At 42.4% G+C, this 13,272-nt stretch overlaps 1 long non-coding RNA gene across 1 annotated transcript; it reads right to left on the bottom strand.

Moving 5' to 3' along the window:
* Positions 1–1,652: 1,652 nt before the first annotated feature.
* On the bottom strand, positions 1,653–2,346 carry LOC115193382 (uncharacterized). The gene is made up of 2 exons (XR_003878149.1): positions 2,132–2,346; positions 1,653–1,896 (listed from the first exon to the last, which is right to left on the bottom strand). It is a non-coding gene; the product is annotated as an uncharacterized LOC115193382 (long non-coding RNA).
* Positions 2,347–13,272: the final 10,926 nt, after the last annotated feature.

Here is a 13,272-nt window from a genome sequence, read left to right as displayed (position 1 = left end):
GAGAGAGAGAGAAAAAAAACAGGAGCAGACTGGAGCAGCAGTACAACCACGTGGACTGGGGACAGCCAGGTGTCATCAGGCCAGGTGGTCCTGAGGCATGACCCTGAGGCTCAGGTCCTCCAGGAGGAGAGGGAGAGAGAAATAGAGGGAGCATACTTCATTAAATTCACACAAGACACCAGATAAAACAGGATAATTACAACAGATATAACAGACTGACCCAAGCACTCCAGCACATACACTGCACCAGTGTTCATACAGCAGGGCGATGATTACCTCCAAATATGATTTATTAATGAAGTCACACACATTAGTCTGTTTCCTCATTTGCATGTTTGCTTGTAAACAATGAATCCATTTACAAGATAATCAACAGCTTTCCATACATTTCATCAGCCATTGATGTCAAATTGTGACCGACCGCCTTGATTCAGTCTTACAGTATGTAGCAAAATTTGAAATTGTGTTTTTTACATTTTATAAAAGCAGAGATACAGAGCTTCAAAATGGTAGGTCATACAATGGTATATCATACACTGCATTTGAGGAAAGGTAATTCTGCTTTGAAAGTTGATAAACTTGTAACCTCACTTTTGAGAAAATGGCATTTGAATGTTTTGGTACCAACTGGAGAGCTCTTCTTTGTCTACACTCATTCAGCATCATTCACACCCTCTTAAGCTTTAGCTCGACCCATCTCTTTAAAGCTTGATCCGAGCGTTCTGTACTAACAACAGCAGTCAAGCCCCCAAGCTAACTGGCTAACTTGCTATCTACTTCCAGAGAACAGCTCACTGAACATTACTCGCCCTAGCAGAGCTGGTTAGATTGTTTTTATGGTATGTTATGTTATGTTACTTGCATAGTGGAGTCTTTAGTTAAAACATGTAGCTAGCTAGCTGGGTAAACAATGAACCACAATCCCAACTCATGACGTTACTACCCTGCATGAATCTGTAGGTAGCTAACCAACAAGGTTCAATGTTAGCTAGCTAACATTAGTCTATAACTAGCCAAGCAAATGTCTCTGAGATACAAATAATAAGATCATACACAACGTTAGCTAGCGAGCCAAACAGCTAACGTTAGCTGGCTAACAGTACACTTTAAATGAAAACGACTTGCTGTAAAAAAAAATTGAAAAGTGTAATATCTAAAAATGTAGCTAGCTAGACTATCTTATCTGTGCTCTGAAATCGGAGCAGATAGCCAGAGAGAATTTACCAGCTACGTCTATCAACAGTTGTCACAGTGACATTCTATTGAAATGGATACTTGCATAGTGGAGTCTTTTGTTAAGACATTTAGCTAGCTAGCTAACAGTATACTTTAACTTGAAATGAAAACGACTTTGTCAAAATGAGAAATGTGTAATATCTGAAAATGTAGCAAGCTAGACTATCTTGCCCATATACATCATAGTTGGTTGCTTCTCCCTGTCACGGATTGTAATCCGGAGACAGGTGTTAACTCCTTAGCTATCATTTTCTAATTCCACTGATTTCAAAACTCTGTCCTCCAGAAAGTGGAGAGCAACATTTATGCAGATTTACTAAGCAATAGATTTTTTTAAAGCCACGTTAGACAGGATTACCTATGTAACAGAACTCTTCTTGCGTTGTGTACAATCAATCATCGACACGAACTCCAACTTGTAACACCAGTCATGGAGCTTTATTCTGATAGGAACAGCACAAAATTGCACGTCATGCAATGCACGGCTCACCATCCAACTCTGCACTCACGCACACTGTTTTGATGCTTGTTCACTGGGCAATGTAGTTACCAAAATAATACAATTACAATATAATATCTTTAACAATGTACCTGATAGGAACAGCACAAAATTGCACGTCATGCAATGCACGGCTCACCATCCAACTCTGCACTCACGCACTGTACAAAATATACAACCCCACAGCCCCACCAGACACAGTAAGTTGATAGCTAGTATTAGCTGGAATTCTCTACAACAAAATGCACAACAAATATTCACCAAAAAACACTGCATCTTATGTGTGACATTCAAATAACATTTACAAACAAATTGATATAAATTGTACATTTAAATCATCACTAGGGAGTATAAAAATCACTTTTGACGTACAGTGCTTCGCAACCAACAACTTACCGCTGGTTTGGTGCTTGTTCACTGGAACGATTCTAACTGAAACATCCTCCCTCGTAAGCAAGCTACGCAAACCAGCCAATAAGATGCCATGTTGAGTAGGTGAAGGCAAGACAAAACTAAAACCAAAAACCCATTGGCTTAACAATAAAGTGGTGAGGGGAATCACCAATATAACCCTGTTACACCTACACATACTAACCAGCTAAAATAGACAGAAGCATGCTGTATGGCAGACCAATCTTAACTCATCTCTCAGCATGTCCAGCCCACTCATTATCTCAACCAATCATGGCTAGCGGGAAGGTTGCTTACTTTTTCTGTGGCTAAACAAACTAGGCTCGTAATTTAACAATTTTATTTGTATTTACATATGGCATACACGTTTGTTATTAAGGCAAATGAAAGTTCACGTTCCAGAAGGCATTTCTGCCCCCCCCCCCAAAAAAATGTTGGGCTCTATTCAATCAGATCCACTGTAGCCATCATCCACATAGCCGTTGTTTTGGCAGTGTAGGAGATCCACAAGTGGCTCCAGGCATTTTACCTAAAGTGGACATAGCAATTGGCTGCATGAAGTTGCATTAAGAGAAATCCCATGCAGCCTTGTTTACAAATTCGAACACTGGAATTATTTGGTTGAATGATTCTCAATTTGATCGTCATTATTTCTATATAGCCTACCCTTTCTAGTTGTGAACTTCTAATGCGAGTGGGACAGGTGTGGCTTCGTGACAATGATCAAGAGCAGCTGCTCACCGATTTAATAGCTCCAATGCAGTTACACCTCTGACACTGCCAAAACATCAGCTATGCGGGTGTCGGCTATCACCTGTTATGGCTAGGCGTCCCGCTAGCGGCACACCTCGACAACATCCGGTGAAATTGCTGAGCGCGAAATTCAAATTACAGAAATATAAATATTTAACATTCATGAAAATACAAGTGTTATACTGTAACGCCCTGGCCATAGAGAGGGTTTTTTTGTTCTTTATTTTGGTTAGGCCAGGGTGTTACATTGGGTGGGCGTTCTATGTTCTTTTTCTAGGGTTTTTGTATTTCTTTGTTTTGGGCCGGGAGTCACACATAAGGAGCATGTTTTTCCTTTGGGTTTTGTGGGTAATTGTTTCTGTTTAGTTTTGTACCTAGCAGAACTGTAGGCTGTCGTTCAGTTTCGTGTTTTGTTTAAAGTGTTTCTATTAATCAAATATTGAATATGAACACTCACTCCGCTGCGTAGTGGTCCACCTTTTCCAACGATGACTTCTCTGTTTCATCTGACGACAAAGACAGCCGTTACATATACATCAACATAAAGCTTAACTTGTTGTTAATCCAGCCACTGTGTCAGATTTCAAAAAGGCTTTACGACAAAAGCACACCATGCGATTATCTGAGGACAGCGCCCCACTTACAAAAGCATAATAAACATTTTCCATCCAAGCACAGGAGTCACGAAAGTCAGAATTAGCAATAAAATAAATCACTTACCTTTGAAGATCTTCTTCTTTTGGCAATACAAAAGGTCCCAGCTACACAAGAAATGGTTGTTTTGTTCGATAAAATAAATTTTTATAGCCTAACACAAAACATTTTGTAAACGGCTTGTGTCGTGAATTCCATCTCATTCAACTTTCGACAAAACATTCAATGTAATTACTCACACTAAACGTACGTTTATCCAGTCATGGTTGGTTTTATTTCAATCCTCTGGTTGTTAGTAACACAACCATACTTCATGGTTCTGATTTGAACTGATTTGAACACACCAAACAATGACCTCATTGCGCAGCAATGATATGACCAGTGTTTCATAGATTGACTGTATTTTGGCCCAATGACCACTGATCGTCTTGAAATCTAGCTTGGTAGATAGCCAATGAGCTGAGGTAAACGGCAATATGTAATGGTTATATCCTGGAAGACTAGCTCTTGTTTGAAACTCGAGCGTAAAGACAGTCATTCGCCATTGAAAATTTTACCTGAAGCAACCACGCTGGTTACGCATGGCAGTATTGTTTTGAGAGCATTTTCAGCTATTTTATATGAAAAATTATGGTGACTAAATCTGGAAAATCAAAAGCAAAGTGTAGGTATACAGATATACACTAAATTAACGACGAAATTGATAGGGAAAGTGAGACTGAGTTACTTCAAGATGAGTCAGATAGTGAAAACAGTTTTGACTCACAAACCGAAGAACTGTTTTGTACGGAGAGGATGTACTTTTGGACTGATAAGTACTTCTCATGCCGTTGTTTTAAATTAATAATATCAAATATTATTAATTTGAGTTGTTTTGGAGATATTTTTATTTTATTTGCAATATATAAAAATATAATCAGTAATGAAATGTGTAATGAAATGTGTAAAGTACACATGACTCTACATTGTGTATGTATATATGTATGTATGTATGTATGTATGTATGTATGTATGTATGTATGTATGTATGTATGTATGTATGTATGTATGTATGTATGTATGTATGTATGTATGTATGTATGTATGTATGTATGTTGACAGCTGTATGAGTTGACAGCTGTATGAGTTACTAGGCTACCCTAGTTTCCTGTTTCCGGTCACAACTTGCAGACTTGTTTACGCTGTTGTGCGTTTTTGTTGCCGTTTTTACTTTGCTACCTGACGGTTTTTACTTTTTCCCTCACTCAACTTTTTTTTTCAATCAACTTTCCTACCCCGGAGGTTTTATCTGGACATGGTTCGTCAGGACTTCAAACAGCCGAAGCTAAGTAACATTAACATGATGCCTTCTAATTGCAGTCGTTGTACTCATAATATACAGGAGAACGATCGCCTTACGGCAAGGATAGCTGTGCTGCAAGCCCAGCTTCAGACGCAATCGTTAGGCAAGGGTCATTTCAGTGTAGGAAAGGATGAAACAGCGTCTGTGCCACCAGCAAGTACAGATAGTAACGTTAGTATAAACCCCCTCGCACGGTCCCCGCAGCCGGACATCTTTCTCATGGCTTCTGGAGGGAAATGCTGTAGGAATGCTCAACCGGTGTCGCTTATTCAGCCGACAGAAACTTTCAACCGGTTCTCCCCGTTAAGCGAGTCGGAGTCGGAGGCCGAGACTTCTCTGGTCTCTGCTCCTCCCGTTGTGGGGTCTGAGACGCCGACGGCTCCCACCATTAGCTCTGACAAATTGAAAACCCTAGTCATTGGCGACTCCATTACCCGCAGTATTAGACTTAAAACTAATCATCCAGCGATCATACACTGTTTACCAGGGGGCAGGGCTACCGACGTTAAGGCTAATCTAAAGACGGTGCTGGCTAAAGCTAAAACTGGCGAGTGTAGAGAGTATAGAGATATTGTTATCCACGTCGGCACCAACGATGTTAGGATGAAACAGTCAGAGGTCACCAAGCGCAATATAGCTTCAGCGTGTAAATCAGCTAGAAAGATGTGTTGGCATCGAGTAATTGTCTCTGGCCCCCTCCCAGTTAGGGGGAGTGATGAGCTCTACAGCAGAGTCTCACAACTCAATCGCTGGATGAAAACTGTTTTCTGCCCCTCCCAAAAGATAGAATTTGTAGATAACTGGCCCTCTTTCTGACCTTTTAATGACCTTTTAATGACGTCAGACCGAGGCTCTGCATCTGTCCTCGTGCTCCTAGATCTTAGTGCCGCTTTTGATACCATCGATCACCACATTCTTTTGGAGAGATTGGAAACCCAAATTGGTCTACATGGACAAGTTCTGGCCTGGTTTAGATCTTATCTGTCGGAAAGATATCAGTTTGTCTCTGTGAATGGTTCGTCCTCTGACAAATCAATTGTAAATTTCGGTGTTCCTCAAGGTTCCGTTCTAGGACCACTATTGTTTTCACTATATATTTTACCTCTTGGGGATGTCATTCGAAAACATAATGTTAAATTTCACTGCTATGCGGACGACACACAGCTGTACATTTCAATGAAACATGGTGAAGCCCCAAAATTGCCCTCGCTAGAAGCCTGTGTTTCAGACATAAGGAAGTGGATGGCTGCAAATTTTCTACTTTTAAACTCGGACAAAACAGAGATGCTTGTCCTAGGTCCCAAGAAACAAAGAGATCTTCTGTTGAATCTGACAATTAATCTGGATGGTTGTACAGTCGTCTCAAATAAAACTGTGAAGGACCTCGGCGTTACTCTGGACCCTGATCTCTCTTTTGAAGAACATATCAAGACTGCTTCAAGGACAGCTTTTTTCCATCTACGTAACATTGCAAAAATCAGAAACTTTCTGTCCAAAAATGACGCAGAAAAATTAATCCATGCTTTTGTTACTTCTAGGCTCGACTACTGCAATGCTCTACTTTCCGGCTACCCGGATAAAGCACTAAACAAACTTCAGTTAGTGCTAAATACGGCTGCTAGAATCCTGACTAGAACCAAAAAATTTGATTATATTACTCCAGTGCTAGCTTCCCTACACTGGCTTCCTGTTAAGGCAAGGGCTGATTTCAAGGTTTTACTGCTAACCTACAAAGCATTACATGGGCTTGCTCCTACCTATCTTTCCGATTTGGTCCTGCCGTACATACCTACACGTACGCTACGGTCACAAGACGCAGGCCTCCTAATTGTCCCTACAATTTCTAAGCAAACGGCTGGAGGTAGGGCTTTCTCCTATAGAGCTCCATTTTTATGGAATGGTCTGCCTACCCATGTGAGAGACGCAGACTCAGTCTCAACCTTTAAGTCTTTACTGAAGACTTATCTCTTCAGTAGGTCCTATGATTAAGTATAGTCTGGCCCAGGAGTGTGAAGGTGAACGGAAAGGCTGGAGCAACGAACCGCCCTTGCTGTCTCTGCCTTGTCGGTTCCCCTCTTCCCACTGGGATTCTCTGCCTCTAACCCTTTTACAGGGGCTGAGTCACTGACTTACTGGTGTTCTTCCATGCCGTCCATGGGAGGGGTGCGTCACTTGAGTAGGTTGAGCCACTGACGTGGTCTTCCTGTCTGGGTTGGCGCCCCCCCCTTGGGTTGTGCCGTGGCGGACATCCTTGTGGGCTATACTCGGCCTTGTCTTCGGACGGTAAGTTGGTGGTTGTAGATATCCCTCTAGTGGTGTGGGGGCTGTGCTTTGGCAAAGTGGGTGGGGTTATATCCTGCCTGTTTGGCCCTGTCCGGGGGTATCATCGGATGGGGCCACAGTGTCTTCTGATCCCTCCTGTCTCAGCCTCCAGTATTTATGCTGCAGTAGTTTATGTGTCGGGGGGCTAGGGTCAGTCTGTTACATCTGGAGTATTCTCTTGTCTTATCCAGTGTCCTGTGTGAATGTAAATATGCTCTCTCTAATTCTCTCTTTCTTTCTTTCTTTCTTTCTCTCGGAGGACCTGAGCCCTAGGACTACCTGGCATGATGACTCCTTGCTGTCCCCAGTCCACCTGGCCATGCTGCTGCTCCAGTTTCAACTGTTCTGCCTGCGGCTACGGAACCCTGACCTGTTCACCGGACGTGCTTGTTGCACCCTCGACAATTACTATGATTATTATTATTTGACCATGCTGGTCATTTACGAACATTTTAACATCTTGACCATGTTCTGTTATATTATCCACCCGGCACAGCCAGAAGAGGACTGGCCACCCCTCATAGCCTGGTTCCTCTCTAGGTTTCTTCCTAGGTTTTTGGCCTTTCTCAGGAGTTTTTCCTAGGGAGTTTTTCCCAGCCACCGTGCTTCTTTCACATGCATTGCTTGCTGTTTGGGGTTTTAGGCTGGGTTTCTGTACAGCACTTTGAGATTTCAGCTGATGTACGAAGGGCTATATAAATAAATTTGATTTGATTTGATTTGATTTGATGTATGTATGTATGTATGTATGTATGTATGTATGTATGTATGTATGTATGTATGTATGTATGTATGTATGTATGTATGTATGTGTGTGTGTGTGTGTGTGTGTGTGTGTGTGTGTGTGTGTGTGTCTGTATATATTAGATATTTTTTAAATGTATTTTATCTAAACATGGAATGGAGTAGAATGGAACAGCACCTCACCATAGTGATTGGGTTCCCTCCTCTATATATAATCTGTGTCTGTGTTTCTGTGTCTGTGTGTCTGTATATATTAGATATTTTTAAAATTGATTTTATCTAAACATGGAATGGAGTAGAATGGAACAGCACCTCACCATAGTGATTGGGTTCCCTCCTCTATATAATACATATCTGTTTATTTTACGTGTTGATACAGGGCTCAGACGTGAAAGTATTCTTACTGAATATCTTTATTTCACAGACTCTGACTGGGAGCCCCCAGTGCCAAGGTGCCCATCCCCCACTGAAGCTGGTTCATCCAGCCGGACCCCTGCTGTCTCCGGCTCCACACCTACCCCTGCCCGGCCATCTAGAGGTGTGAAGTCAGTGACAAAGAAGCAGAGGTGGAGAAGAGAGAAACCTGCAGACAGAGAGGCAGAAAGTCATTGGCACTCTGTGCTGGAGGAGGATGTGGAGCCACTTCCTCCAACATTCAGACCGAAAAGGCCACCAGGACCTCAGCTGGACATGACCTCGAAGTACAGCTGTTTTTCACCTCGTCAGTTGTTGATTCCCTTGTGTCTAACACTAATAAGTATGGGGCTAAGAAGCAGGCAGGCAAGAAAGAGCCATGAGCGGATTGCCATGTCAGAGCTTTTTTGTTATCTTTCAATGGTCATTTACATGGGTCTTGTGAAGCTAAAACCCTGAAAGACTACTGGAAAACTGCACACCTCTATCAACTGCCTTTCCCCACCACTGGCATGTCATGCAAAAGGTTTCTGACAATCTCACGGGTGCTTCATATCAGTGACCCAGAAGTTGATGAGGACAACGAGAAGAAGAGAGGCACAGCAAGGTTTGATAGGCTCTGCAAAATAAAACCTCTCTACCACAACGTGATTGAGGCCTGCAGACCTATTTTCAGCCCACCCAGAACCTTTCCATAGATGAGAGGATGGTAGCCTCAAAGGCCAGAATTGGCCTAAAACAATGCATGCGTAACAAACCAACTAAATGGGGATACAACTAACCAGGTGTCTTGTCCTGCTCCAGTCATCAGAAACAGAGCCCTGGGGTAGGTGCATGTCTGACATCAATGTGCGTGCAATTACAATGCTAATGTAATATGGTCAATTTCAAAAAATGTTATATAACGTAAACATACTGTTGACAATGTAATGGAATGTTTTGCCTTGTGTGGCAGGTTTTGAGTCTCTCTCTTTAGTTTTGGTAAGTTTGCTAGCGTTTTTCTTGTACTGTTGGCAGGTTTTCAGGCAGATGCCGTTAAGCACATTGTTTCATTGCGGAGGCAGGTGTTCATGTTTCTGAATAACAATGAGCAACAGCTAAATGTGCATTTTAAAGTCAGGTATGGAGAGGGGCTCTATGCAGGGTTTGCCAGCACAGATAGTCTACAGTGTTTTGAGTGTGGGGATTTGGGGCATAAGAGCTTTGCGTGACCACATAAAGGCCATAGACAAGGTGAGGGTACAAGCGCCAGTGGGGGACATTGAGGTCAACGTGCAGGGGGAAATGAGACACAGACAGCAGAGGCTGAGCCTAGTCATGACAGAGATGGTGGGGTACCTGAGGCTGGGTCTAGTCGTGCTATGGATGGTGATGTAGCTGAGGCTGGGTCTAGTCAGGCTAGAGATGGTGGCGTAGCTGAGGCTGGGCCTAGTCATGCTATGGAGGGTGGTGTAGATTAGGCTGGGTCTAGTCAGGTTATGCTAGTGGATGAGGAGAGTATAGTTGGGAAGTGTAAGAGACTAGAGGGAGGAGGAAATGGATGCTCCCAGCTCCTTCTTCTTTGGTTTGGAAAGACAGAGCGGTGAAGCCAAGGGTATGCATTGTCTATGGCTGTCTGATGGGTGGGTGAGATGCGGGAGTGAACTGTGGAGTTTTATACTGAACTGTATAGGGCAGAAATGTGTATTCCTATGTGTGCTCAGGTCTTGTTCACAGAACTCCCTAAGCTCTATCTGGCACAGAGGGATGAAATGGACATTCCTCAGTTGACCCATGAACTGACAGAGGCCGTAACCCAGATGTCACCCAGTTGTGCACCGGGGGTTGATGGACTCCCAGTGGAGTTTTATCAAAAATTCTGGGGAATAATTGGACTGGACTTCTTTTGTATGTTGCATGAATGCGTCGGGGTAAGAGAATTGCCAATGAGCTGCCGTCGGGCGGAACTGACTCTCCTGCCCAAAAAAGGGGACTTGTGTGAACTTAAGAACTGGAGGCCTGTGGCATTGCTCTCTGCGGACTGCAAGATATTTGCCAAGGTCCTCTCTAGCAGACTGAAGTCCCACCTGGACTCAATAGTACATAAGGACCAAACATATTGTGTATCGGGACCTTCAATCATGGGCAACTTGTTCTTAATCAAGGACATGTTGGACTTGTCGAGAGGTTCTAATGTGAACTTTGGACTGGTCTCTTTAGATCAAGAGAAGGCTTTTGATAGAGTGGACCATGAGTATCTGTTTAACTTCACTAGGGTAGGCAGCAGCATTCGGAATTTTGGATGAAAGCGTGCCCATAGTAAATTGCCTGCTACTCAGGCCCAGAAGCTAGGATATGCATACACTCTAAAGTTCCCAGAACTGTTAAAATAATGTCTGTGAGTATAACAGAACTGATATGGCAGGTGAAAACCTGAGGAAAATCTATCCAGGAAGTACTATTATTTTGAAAGGCTGTTTTTCCATTATCTGAATTTCGTTATGTTTGGAGGAAAAAGGGGGAGGCTTGCAAGCAGAAGAACACCATTCTAACCGTGAAGCACGGGGGTGGCAGCATCATGTTGTGGGGGTGCTTTGCTGCAGGAGGGACTGGTGCACTTCACAAAATAGATGGCATCATGAGGCAGGAAAATTATGTGGATATATTGAAGCAACATCTCAAGACCTCAGTCAGGAGGTTGCAAATGGGTCTTCCAAATAGACAATGACCCCAAGCATACTTAAAAAGTTGTGGCAAAATGGCTTAAGGACAATAAAGTCAAGGTATTGGAGTGGCCATCGCAAAGCCCTGACCTTAATCCCATAGAAAAGTTGTGGGCAGAACTGAAATAGCGTGTGCGAGCAAGGAGTCCTAAAAACCTGACTCAGTTACACGAGCTCTGTCAGGAGGAATGGGCCAAAATTCTTATCATGGGAAGCTTGTGGAAGGCTACCCGAAATGTTTGACCCAAGTTAAACAATTTAAAGACAATGCTACCGAATACTAATTGAGTGTATATTCTGACCCACTGGGAATGTGATGAAAGAAACCAAATCTGAAATAAATCCTTCTCTCTACTATTTATTCTGACATTTCACATTCTTATAATAAAGTAGTGATCCTAACTGACCTAAAACAGGGAATTTTTACAAGGATTAAATGCCAGGTATTGTGAAACTGAGTTTAAATGCATTTGGCAAAGGTGTATGTAAACTTCCGACTTCAACTGTACATATTACCTCAATTACCTCGACTAACCAGTGCCGCCGCACATTGATTGACTCTGTACCGGTATCCCCTGTATGTAGCCTCAGTACTGTTATTTTACAGCTGCTCTTTAATTATTTGTTACTTTTCTTTTTTACTTAACACTTGTTTTTCTTACAATTGCATTGTTGGTAAAGGGCTTGTAAGTAAGCATTTCGCTGCAAGGTCTATACCTTTTGCATTCGGCGCATGTGAGAAATACAATTTCATTTGAGATGTGGAGAATTCTGTCCATAATAAAGCACTGCTCTGCCTTTTTTAACAACACTATAAACAAGGCAGGTCCTACAGGCTCTAGTTTTGTCGCACCTGGACTACTGTTAAGTCTTGTGGTCAGGTGCTACAAAGAGAGAACTCGGAAAATTACAATTGGCTCAGAACAGCAGAACCTTAAAAAGTACATGGAGAGCTAACATTAATAATATGCATGTAAATCTCTCCTGGCTCAAAGTGGAAGAGAGATGGACTTCATCACTACTTGTTTTTGTAAGAAGTGTTGACATGCTGAATGCACCGTGGTGTCTATTTAAACTACTAGCACACAGCTCAGACACCCATGCATACCCCACAAGACATGCAACCAGAGGTCTCTTCACAGTCCCCAAGTCCAGAACAGACTATGGGAGGCGCACAGGACTACATAGAGCCATGACTACATTGCACTCTATTCCACATCAGGTAACTGATGCAAGCAGTAGAATCAGATCTAAAAAACAGTAAAAAATACACCTTATGGAACAGCTGGGACTGTGAAGAGACACGCACACGTAGGCACAGACACACATACATATGATAAGACACGCGTTCTACACACACATACACATGGATGTTGTATTGTAAATATGTGATAGTGGAGTAGTGGCCTGAGGGAACACATTAAATGTATTGGACAAAGTGTTGTGAAATGTAAAGTCATGTAATATTTTAAATTGTATATAACTGCCTTAATGTTGCTGGACTCCAGGAAGAGTAGCTGGTGCCTTAGCTGCTGCCAACGGGGATCCTTAATAAATACAAATACAAGTACACATGTAACTCATCTAAATTCATGTTAATTTGCGTGTTCCTTAATGTCTCAATGCTTATTTTTGCCTCAGGATATTAATTTAACACCATTTCATTAAGGAAAGTGTAACATGCAATTGTATTGTGGATATTACAAGTTTCTGCCAAACTAACAGCCCCTCATTATACTCTACAGCCAAACAAACTCAACATGTGTCAGCTATGTGATAAGTAAATAGATATTTTGTTTAGTCTTTAAAAACCTGAGGCCTTTATGGAGTCGTGCCTCTACCTGGCAGATTATCATCTTTTGCTCAGCCTGGTGAAATGGGAAGGCAATGACAGAGAGAGGATAAGAAACCCAATGGTGCCAATTTCTGCAGAAAACCAACCGTGCACACCATTGCTTTTACCTACAGAAACCAAGTAATTCAATAACGTTGCTCCAACACAACATCTCCACTTTTTGACAGAGCCAACACAGAACTGCTTAAATTAGCATTTGGGCTGGTGTGTGTGAAAAAGATGCACTAGCTGGGGAAATACAACCAATAAGTTGTAGAATGGGCAACAACATCTGTCACCCCCATCTCCACCTCCTTTCATCCACTTTCTTCTACCTGGCCACGTTGCCATGACAACTACA

The sequence above is a fragment of the Salmo trutta genome, chromosome 5 (assembly GCF_901001165.1).
Source record: "Salmo trutta chromosome 5, fSalTru1.1, whole genome shotgun sequence".
Lineage (NCBI taxonomy): Eukaryota > Metazoa > Chordata > Actinopteri > Salmoniformes > Salmonidae > Salmo > Salmo trutta.
This window is presented reverse-complemented; position numbering and strand designations above follow the sequence as displayed.